Below are 11,442 nucleotides of genomic sequence, written 5' to 3'. Positions count from 1 at the left end.
TTGAACCAGCTAAATGTGAACATGCCTAGAAGAAAACCAAATTCCACCAAATTCTTCCTTTTTCAAGCATCCCCTTGTTAACTTTAGTCATAATTTTTTTTTCTAACAAAAACAAAGACAGAGTGCAAGCCATAAATTGACCATATTTGGACTTCAAGCATAGGAGAGGGCTCCAATTATTATTTTTCCAACCAATCAAAATAAGGACAGACATGAAACTCAGCCGGTATTTTTGCCAAAAAATGATGAATTTGCTAGATTTTCAACTAAAACATGCAAAAATTCAATGTTTTTTCAAAGATAACCTTGAAATCCAACCAGTATTTTGCAATTTCAATCGATTCAAAATAGTGTTAAGGACAATTCAAAATAGTGTTTCTGTGAGCACTGCATAGGAGAGAAAACACTCTAAATAAACATTTTCCTCTAAAAATTGACTTTTTCTATATTCTTCGCTAAATACCCATCTTTTCCATTAGAAATCGGACTAGGTTTCAAGCTTGTCTTGAAGCAAGCCAGTTGATTTGCACACATTTGAGTGTTAAAAATGGCAAATCCTTCATTTTTGGCATAATAATCCGATGAATTTTGAATTGCCCTTTATCATTGGTTGATCTATACCATACTTGAGTGACTTCGCAACATGTTTTAGAGAGAACTCCATTTCCTCAACTTAGTTCTCAAACCCTCAACACGGTGCAATCCCACCATAGAACATGTGGTCTTTTGGGCACATGTGGCAGCATTTTGCAGCTTAGAGGCTGCCCCCTTCCCCCCCTCCACCATCTCTACTCACACAGTTAAGGAGAAGGGTGCATAGCAACCTACAAGATGACAGTGAATGAGTCTATGGAGGCATTTGCAGATGACAAAAGCAACTGTGGTGGCTGCACTACACTGTGCAAAATATTTTTTCAAAGATAACCTTGAAATCCAACCAGTATTTTGCAATTTCAATCGATTCAAAATAGTGTTAAGGACAATTCAAAATAGTGTTTCTGTGAGCACTGCATAGGAGAGAAAACACTCTAAACAAACATTTTCCTCTAAAAATTGACTTTTTCTATATTCTTTGCTAAATACCCATCTTTTCCATTAGAAATCGGACTAGGTTTCAAGCTTGTCTTGAAGCAAGCCAGTTGATTTGCACACATTTGAGTGTTAAAAATGGCAAATCCTTCATTTTTGGCATAATAATCCGATGAATTTTGAATTGCCCTTTATCACTGGTTGATCTATACCATACTTGAGTGACTTCGCAACATGTTTTAGAGAGAACTCCATTTCCTCAACTTAGTTCTCAAACCCTCAACATGATGCAATCCCACCATAGAACATGTGGTCTTTTGGGCACATGTGGCAGCATTTTGCAGCTTAGAGGCTGCCCCCTTCCCCCCCTCCACCATCTCTACTCACACAGTTAAGGAGAAGGGTGCATAGCAACCTACAAGATGACAGTGAATGAGTCTATGGAGGCATTTGCAGATGACAAAAGCAACTGTGGTGGCTGCACCACACTGTGCAAAATATTTTTTCAAAGATAACCTTGAAATCCAACCAGTATTTTGCAATTTCAATCGATTCAAAATAGTGTTAAGGACAATTCAAAATAGTGTTTCTGTGAGCACTGCATAGGAGAGAAAACACTCTAAACAAACATTTTCCTCTAAAAATTGACTTTTTCTATATTCTTCGCTAAATACCCATCTTTTCCATTAGAAATCGGACTAGGTTTCAAGCTTGTCTTGAAGCAAGCCAGTTGATTTGCACACATTTGAGTGTTAAAAATGGCAAATCCTTCATTTTTGGCATAATAATCCGATGAATTTTGAATTGCCCTTTATCACTGGTTGATCTATACCATACTTGAGTGACTTCGCAACATGTTTTAGAGAGAACTCCATTTCCTCAACTTAGTTCTCAAACCCTCAACACGGTGCAATCCCACCATAGAACATGTGGTCTTTTGGGCACATGTGGCAGCATTTTGTAGCTTAGAGGCTGCCCCCTTCCCCCCCTCCACCATCTCTACTCACACAGTTAAGGAGAAGGGTGCATAGCAACCTACAAGATGACAGTGAATGAGTCTATGGAGGCATTTGCAGATGACAAAAGCAACTGTGGTGGCTGCACCACACTGTGCAAAATATATCTCAATCTCGTGCATCTCAGTCTCATAGGGATTTCTTGGCTAAGCTTACAACCTCTTTGAGTCCACAACCAAACACAATTTTATGATTTTACTAGAACTTCGCCCAATGTAAACCAACTAACAGAATCATAACTTTGATAAGATGTATGTTACTCAAAAGTGCCATTGAATCAAGCTGACAATCAATTGCAAAATATGGCATTAAAGTATGCGATTCCTTTAGAGCTATGGTCTAAGAAGGAACCCATAAGTGCCATTGAATCAAGATGACAATCAATTGCAAAACATGCCATTAAAGTATGTGATTCCTTTAGAGCTATGGTCTAAGAAGGAACCCAAAAATTTTCAGAAGAAGTTGAGCCCAAGTCATATAAGTATATCTTTGTGGAATAAGTTGTAAATGGAAAGATAGACTCTCATCTTTGGCACTTGCATTCTTGTAAAATTATCTAGAGTTTGTATGTAATTTGTATGGTTTTCTGGAACATATAGAAACCAATAGTCTTGAACTCAATGTGCTTCTTTCCAAGTTGTCATTTGATTTACAATACAATTTCTTTCACCAATACCACCAAAAACAAGGCTTGGCTCATTTGTCCAACACTGTGAAGGTACTCCTAGCATTTTGAATGCCTTCATGATGATAAGAACAGTTTGTTGAACTCATCTCTGGGAAAAATGTACACATAAAAAAGACCTCCATAGAACAATGCCAGGAGCGCTTGAGGATTATTCAAAAGAATGCAAGGCACACCATTAATGTGATCCTTCCTCGTTCACTGTAATAATGCTTAGAGCCGCCTTATGCCTAGAAATCAGTGGGTTGTATGTATGGGCATATAGATCTTCTGAATGTGGTAAAAGCACAACCATATCTTGATTGTTCTCCGAGCCCCTTACAAAAGGGTTTTGCCCGGGTCTCATCGGAACACTGCTTAAACTCCAAGCAACTGTAAGCATTGCCATCTCATGTGTAGTCTCATCTAGAGAGAACAGACACTCTACCCTCGACTGCACTAGTCTGCATGCTTGCCTCTGACAACAGCCATGAAGAGGAAAAACCGCTTTTTCTGCCGCATCTTTGGACTCTCAAGAAAAGTCCCAGATGACATTTTGTCAAATCCATTCACAGCTACTTTACCATCAACGCAATTGACATCTAAGTGACCTAAGGCATTTGTCTCCAATGCAACCATAATTTTCTTGAATGCTGCATCATGGTTGGTTTGATTTCCTGATCAGCATCTCGGCCATGTATGTTGGAGAGATTTTGTGAGGGATCCTTGGCATGGCAGCCTCAAGCGCAGGAAACATTGGGTGATCTTCAATGCCTAAATAACTGCTCACCGGCTTCTTGAGAGCTGGAAAGGTCCAATAAGATAGCAAGATGTGCATGTCCATGCGACTTGGCCGAAGAAGGGCAGGATCAAGCTTGTCCTTGAAATTGGTAGTGAAAATAAGTATGCGTTCCTCGTCACAGCATGACCATAGCCCACTAGTAAAATTGAGGAGCCCATGGCAAGTAAGCCTAGTTTTACCATCACCTGCCTTGCCTACACCAAACCATGATCATCTTCAACTGTACGATCACCTAACTGCACGGAGCAATCAATATCCTCAACGACTACCACCGCACCGGTTTGCTTCTTGTGCCAAAAATAATTTGTTTTAGAGATAATATAGTGTTTTTCAGCATTTTTCTTTTATTTAGTATATTATAAAAGTAAAAATAGAAAATCTGCTTGAAGCTCAGTTCAAAGAGTAAAGGCGCAATGCTAGAATAGAGCAAACGAATCATCAAAGACAACTGGCGAATCTTCAAGGTCCAACAGGGATACAAAAGGGGAATCACCAGTAGACTAAAGATACTTCAAGAATATCAAAGCTAGAAACTGAAACAGACAAAATTAGCAACAGGAACATGAAGTTCAACGCAGTCATACAGATGACTATTGATACATATTTCAGCTGATAAAGAGCTACAAGGTTTAAATTTAAGGCTTCATCACACCTCTTCTACACAAGAGAGTTACATGGTCAAAAGTATTACAAGCTAAAAGTTAAAGAAAAGAGAATGTTACTTCCCAAAAAGGAGGTACATATTCTTAAAACATCTCCATTAACAAGTGCTGCTAAGTTCAAGACAATCAAGCTAATGTGGGTAAACACACATTTAAATGAGGAAGTCTTGTTCTTCTACCGAGCACCTCAAGAATAAACTGCTCAATCAAGGTAGCGTGCATGCCCAACAAAGCACCGAACCAAAAGCTTTCCAAGGACATTACCAGCATGTCCGAGGACGGACATTGACTAGGTGCAAGAGAGTGTTGGAGCTCAAAAGTCCAACAGTCCGAAGTCCCAAAAAATTCCCATAAATATGTACAAAATCCCATAAATCAATGTATAAAAGAGTCATCAATTGTATAAACAATGATGTAATGGGGTCAGATGAGGCTTCCAAGTTGTAAGTCATGATGACTCAGTGATTATGAGTGAGTGGGAGTACTTAAGTGAGCTTGTAGCTCATTTGTAAGGACCAGCAATGAAGAGACTAAGTAAAGCGCTAAGAGAGCTTTTTGAGCAAATCTTCTCGAGCTTGCTGCGTGCGTTCTCATTATTATTTTGTAGTGATGCTTTATAGGTATGTTCTAATACTGATTAGCTACTGTTTGATCGTGGTCGTGCATATTTTTGTGGTGTGTGCACATGCCTATCAGCGTAGACCCACCTAGAGCATCAGGTAGTCATATCTGGCTCTAGAGAAGTCCGTTTCCAGATTCAAGACCACCACTAGAGTCTACTCAACTAGGAGATTAGGGGTGTAGTGAGAGTCGTCACTTTTTGTGACCTGCACAAACACATACATGTATGTGTTCCGAGACTATTTGATTGACCTAAAGAAGTGTTGTCTAGGATTTGACCATATGCTTGTGTTCCCTAGAGTCTAGCGATCATCTGATTCAAGTTTCGATCGATTCCGAGTCCGTTTGCTTGCTAAATCTGATATTTAGCATTTGGCATAGCAGATACATTTTAGGATGATTCGACAAGACTTGAGTGATTCTTGGCATAGAGGGCTAGCCTAGACCACTGTGTGAGTTAGTAGGATAGTTGAGGTAGAGTTTCGTTACCCCTAGAGAGCACAATGATTAGTTGTAGTTAGATTGCCTAGTAGAGTACACACAGTAGGAGATTAGTGATAGTGCACCGTTTGGTACGATTGGCCTGACAAGCCAAGTTATCCTCCGTATGTTTCTAGTCCATGGTCCCCTCTGGTATTGACTCGTAGTCGAGTTGTCTTCTAAGGTCACTACACTATGATGAGGTGATGGTGTCCACTCTTCTTAGCTAGTGACAGCAGCACATGATAGGTTGAGTATGGATAGCCTTAAACAATATATGTATATATATATGTATATATATATATATATATATATATATATATATATGCGTGTGTATGTGTATATGTGTGTGTGTGTATACACACACACACACACATATACATAATGTATATATGTGTATGTATACGTACGTACATACATACACACTCAGAGAGAAGAACAAAAGTCCATAACCTCCCCAAAAATGCTTGGCCATGATCTTTCCCTTCCTCACATCCAAAGTTGACAAGGATGTTGCCTGTCTCACTTGTCATTGATAGCATGCTTTGGGCCACACACTCTCTTTCCATTCTCTCTTTATGATTGCTTGAATTGGAATGCTCATCCTTCTTATGTGTGGGAAAAAGTATGGTTCTTTTTTTCTTGTTGTTATAAGTATGGAGCCTAGAAAGCCTTCCCTTCCTTTTTTTCTGCAATAGCCTGTTCTATTGCTTTTTCTTGAATTTGATCCATGTCTTGCCTTTAGATTTAGTTGAAGTAGGTTTATATTTTTGCCATAAATGTATTGGATACAACAAGTCCCCCTTTATGCATGGGTTGAAGTGAAAAACACTTCTTATATGTGGGACAAAGTAAGGGCTTTTTTAATAGCTTGTACTATTGCTTTTTCTTGAATTTGATCCATGTATGGAAGGGCTTGCAGTACGCTCCATGGCTATGTGATGTTGGCTTTGCTCTTGTGTGAAAGAACTTGCATGTTGTCCATATAACTCTACAATGTTGGATTTGTTTCATGTATGGATTAGCCTAGTCTAATAGTTTTTAGCTAAGTGATGGTGGTAGCCCTGTTGCATGTACGTACATACATACACACACATAGAGAAGAACAAAAGTGCATAACCACCCCAAAAATTCTTAGCCATGATCTTTCCCTTCCTCACATCCAAAGCTGACAAGGATGCTGCCTGTCATGTATGGATTAGCCTAGTCTAATAGTTTGTAGCTAAGTGATGGTGGCAGCCCTGTTGCATGAAGAACCTTGTATCTTAGCAAATGATATGCCGCCCATTCAACTCTACAATGTCAGATTTGCTTCATGTATGGATTAGCCTAGTCTAATAGTGTGTAGCTATAAGTGATGGTGATACCCTTGTTGCGCATGAAGAACCTTGCATCTTACCAAATGATGTACCTCTTATACTCATGTTGGTTACATTACATGTTGATACACAATGCTTTGGCCAATCACATTCATAATTAGTTATGTTTCTTTGATTCCTTCTAATCACAATATGGTTGGTATTATGTTCACATCGTAAAGGAATGCTTGATTTGTGCATAGGGAAAACGATAATTAATTGGACCCTACAGTTTAATCACAAAATATAGCACTGAACTTAAAGCTTGGATATATTTCAACTTTGGAGTACTTGTCCACATGGTAAGGTAAAGCTTAATGCATGAAAAGAAATTAATTATCCTTACATTTGCAATTCACCTCAAGGAATTTTGATATTCAATGGAAGAATAAAACTCTTTGCTAAAAGAAATCTTAGCTAAAATTTTAAGAAATGAACTAAAAACAATGACTATTGAACTGCATAAAACCCTCCTCCTCGAAGTTTATTTTTAAAGTTGTGAATCCTATGCTTTGGGGGAGGGGTAGACTCTCTCTCCTATTAACTTAAAAGGGGCAAGGAAAGGCTAGAAAATGAGGTCAGAATTGACGCTATCTTTCTCAAAGGCCGAGAGAATTTGCAACCCTCAAACAACACGGAGGGAAACATCGAGAGGGAGGAGGAGATCACTTATTCAATCTTATGAACAAACAACTATCCAAAACTTTTCAAGGAACGTAGATTTGGTTGCCACTATTGAAGTGACATTGAAGTGACTACGCAAACTATGGTGGTTGAATCCACCACCTTGGTGATGCAAGCCCAACCCTCTTCCAACTAAGCTAGCCCCCTTGGGCAACAAGTAGCCATTCCTAAACAAGAAATGAGAGAGAGAGAGAGAGAGAGAGAGAGAGAGAGAGAGAGAGAGAGAGAGAGAGAGAGAGAGAGAGAAGTACATTACTAACTCCTTGACAAAAGGATTTATTTTATTGGGAAAGCGATAGGGGGGGAGGCATGTGCTAATGCCACATAGTACATAGATTTAGGAAAGGAAAGGGGAAGGCGATGTGGGGGGAGGGATGTGTTGATGCCGCATGGCCTGGCTACTCATCCACAAGTAGTTCCCGCCATGCTACAATACCTGACAACCACATAACTTGATGAGATTCCTTGCCTAAAGTCACCATAAAATGGGATAGCTCTTGGTCATATAGATGAATGCTCTAAATCTTTTAGACAACCTAAAAAAACTTTGCTGACCTCTAAAACAAAGTAACATCACTTTCGCATGGTCCTCCCATTTACTCTTCGCAATATTCCAAAAACACAAACAGAAAATCAAATAAAGCGTCTAATGCTAAAATTCTTAAGAGGCTTTCCGTGCTTCTCTTCGCACACTTTGCCTTTCTCCTTGCCCTATGAATTACCTAACAACCGACGGGGCAGCGGCAGTAATCTTCTTTAAAAAGCTATAATGGTCTCCTCTAAGACATTCTTGCATTAATATGTAAGATTGCTTAAATAATTATTCCAATTGGTATGTAAACTTCATATTTGGGACACTCCTTTGTGCCTTGAAAGATCTCATCCAAGTCTTACCAAATAATATGAGGTAATTACGGGCATACATTATCATTTCCATCACTATAAATATTGAAATTAAGTTATTACCTCCGAGTTTCAAAGTAACCACTCAAAGAATCCAAAAGGGACCAATTTTTTTCACTTGTCATGCTCACCTAGAATCGAATTGCTTTGGAAACATTGAAACAAAGTTGTATCATGGTGTGCCTAGTCATGATATTGATGGTAGCTCCACCATACATCAAATTCTTCCCATTGATATCCAAAATGAATTTTCATTTTGGGCCATAGCACATGAAGGCCATAAGGACTAAAAATTGAGACTTCATCAATATGTATTTGATTGTGGTGAAAAAAGCGTGCTTGCTTGCCTGACCTCTTGGAAAAAGTTATGGGAATTATATCGATTTCTCCTTGCTTCGCTGAGGGATATTTTCATAATGATCTCAAAGAGATGTTTGGATGGAACCTAGAAGGTTATCTATTGAGGAACAAGGTATCGAGAATTTTACATTTAGAAAATTTTTAGCTCAAGCTTAAAGTTGAGGATCCAAATTGATATGAGCTCAAAAGGAAGACCTTGTGTACATCTTATGGATGTCTTTTTTAGGGAATGGTACAATACCATTTTCTTCTCTATATTCAACAATTTCCTAGGTTTGATTACTTCATTACTTGAAGATAAAATTTGGATCTCTTAATTGTTAGACATCCTTCAAGAACTTTTTTTTGGCTTCCCTTGTTCTCTCTAACATTTGGCATAATCGTATACCTTTAAACATTACTTATCCATTCTCTTTGCCTTTATGTCAGTGTGAATCCTTCCGAATGACTTCACAATTCATACTTTTATGGCTAATTGACACACTAGTGCATGAGGAAATGGAATGTCTTCAAGAGTATCTATAACAATATGTAACGTGTCCACTAACATCCTCTAGGACACGTCTTAGCAGTCCATCGGAAAGGTTGTCTAGAAGACTCCACCCGGCACTCCCATGGAATGTTGCGGGTTTCGTAATCTAGGACTTTCCGCGTCTGCCCCGTAACGGAAGTGTCCTGGGCGCTTTCCACTTAGGATCGAACGGAATTGTTTGGTCGTTTGCTAACAGCGACTAGCGTCAGACCTGATCGAACTTCTTTACGCAGAACGCCCGGTCTGAAGCGAATTCATACTGCACTTGGTTCAAGGAAAATGGGAAACGAGAGGGATGCAAGGCTCGACCTCTCTGCCAAAAGGCATAGTCCCATTCCATTCCCCTAAAACAGCCTGAATCGGGTAATTGGTATTTCCAAGTCATCGTTCTCCTTACTTGTTTTGGTGATGACAATCATTCTCTGTCCGTTGAAGACCTTGAGAAAAGTTCCCGGCTAACCGGGACCACCCATCCGTAGGACGGACCCATGGTCCATCCTCCGCACTTTCCTCGGTTTGTTTTAGTTATGTAATTACCTACCACATTAGTTTGACACATACAAACAGCTTCCTTGATTAACCCTGTTAAGCACTGGTTCCTTTACGTAATCTTATCACGGGACATAAAGAAAACAATGTCAAACAGCTCCTTTATTATCATTTATCCTTTTATCTTTGCAATACAAGGAGTTTCCTGCCCGTAGGCGTATCATAATCCGCCCGTAGGCTATCCAGGAATCCACCAGGGACTTCCAATCCAAGTTTCCGCCCGTAGACTAGTATGCGGGCCTCGAGATCCAATCCCGAGTCACGTTAGTCTCTTGTGTAGGACCCGGAAGGCGAGGGATTTACAGCCAGAGCCCCCCCTGGCACCCAAGCGTCCTCCTGCTCCAAGCAGAACTCAACGGAGAGACCTCTCACGGCGGGTTCGGTCCACGTTCCCGGCGCGGTTCACAACCCCCTTGGTTAGGGTCAGGCAGGCAGTCGGGGGTAACTGAAGCTGCCTCTCAGGCACCAACCTGAAGCTTTAGATATATTTTCATCCTTTAGTTCATTGAGCAAACAATGCAAACAGTCCTTTCTAACTTTTACAAACACAATCAAATTCCAATGGCCGTTTGGCTGGCAAACTGTCAAGGAGTAACTCCTTTACCTCCGAATGCAACCCGCATTCGATCCAGAATCAATTGCAACTTGGCAAGATTCCTATCATTCTTAGGGTCAGGGTCATACCCTTCCAATACATTAGGTTTGTTGTGGCAGGATCCAGCGACCATGTCGCCTTAGTTTATTGTCGGTCATTTGCTTCAAGGCAACGCCTAATCTTCCTTTCCCTTGGCAATTACTTTTCCAAGGAAAGTGAGTTAACAGGATGATTACTCATCCTCTTGTAAGTTAAATTCTTTCAATAACTTGTTGATCTCATTTCGAGAGATGACAAGACTCTTTGCGGACAAATCCCAAATCTATACAATACTGCAGCTTTGTGCACAAGTATTGCATCTATTTCACGGAATCCTTCTATCCATTTCTTAGCGTTCCGATCACGGATTTTAACCCTAGCTGAGTAACGGGATTTTGGGGTATCCTCCAAGTCATTTCTAATTAGGTTTGTCTCATGATTCTAGAATATGCAACTCCGTCGGAGTTCCATCATGATCCTTAGGTTCACAGTTTTTGTCTAAGCGAGGTCAAATTATCCTTGCACTAAATCCTAGTTATCTCTTAGGATTCCTGTGTTTATATGATTCCTTGTGGTTCATATTACTTAGCCAATCCGATTATGCCTGTTTGCGACAAGGATGATCCTTCTAGGGTGATAAACCAAATCTACGGAATCGAATTCGCGTAAACAAGCGATTGATTGCCGTTTCCTTGGTGAGGTAAAATTTCTTACTAATATGTATGCTAACTTTCCTAATTAATCAAGCCTACTACTTTGTAGTCTATGCTCTCGAACTTATGCATTGGCGAGTCATACAATCTTTCCTTGGTGCATGCTAATTTGGTTACTAACTTTCCCTAGGGCCTACTAGGTCTTGCATCAACAATCGTACCTACTACCTTGTAGTTTATCCTTTGGCATCCCATGCATTTACACCTAGTTACGACTCTTTAATGATTGATCCTTTTCTCATGAAGACTACGCAATTTCATAACATTCTCCTAGTCACTAAGTCGTGATGATACTCAAGCGAAAACTAGTGTTGCTCTATTCCATCGTATAACTATGTTGCAAGTCATACGTTCGTTTTTAGTGCCCTATTAGTTCTTTCCGAATGAAATCTTATGGTGCTAGACTTTCCCTATGAAATCATAATGTGCATATAC

This window comes from Lygodium microphyllum, chromosome 21, assembly GCF_053477565.2.
Source record: "Lygodium microphyllum isolate KBCC chromosome 21, Lygodium_microphyllum_v1.1.10, whole genome shotgun sequence".
Lineage (NCBI taxonomy): Eukaryota > Viridiplantae > Streptophyta > Polypodiopsida > Schizaeales > Lygodiaceae > Lygodium > Lygodium microphyllum.
This window is presented reverse-complemented; position numbering follows the sequence as displayed.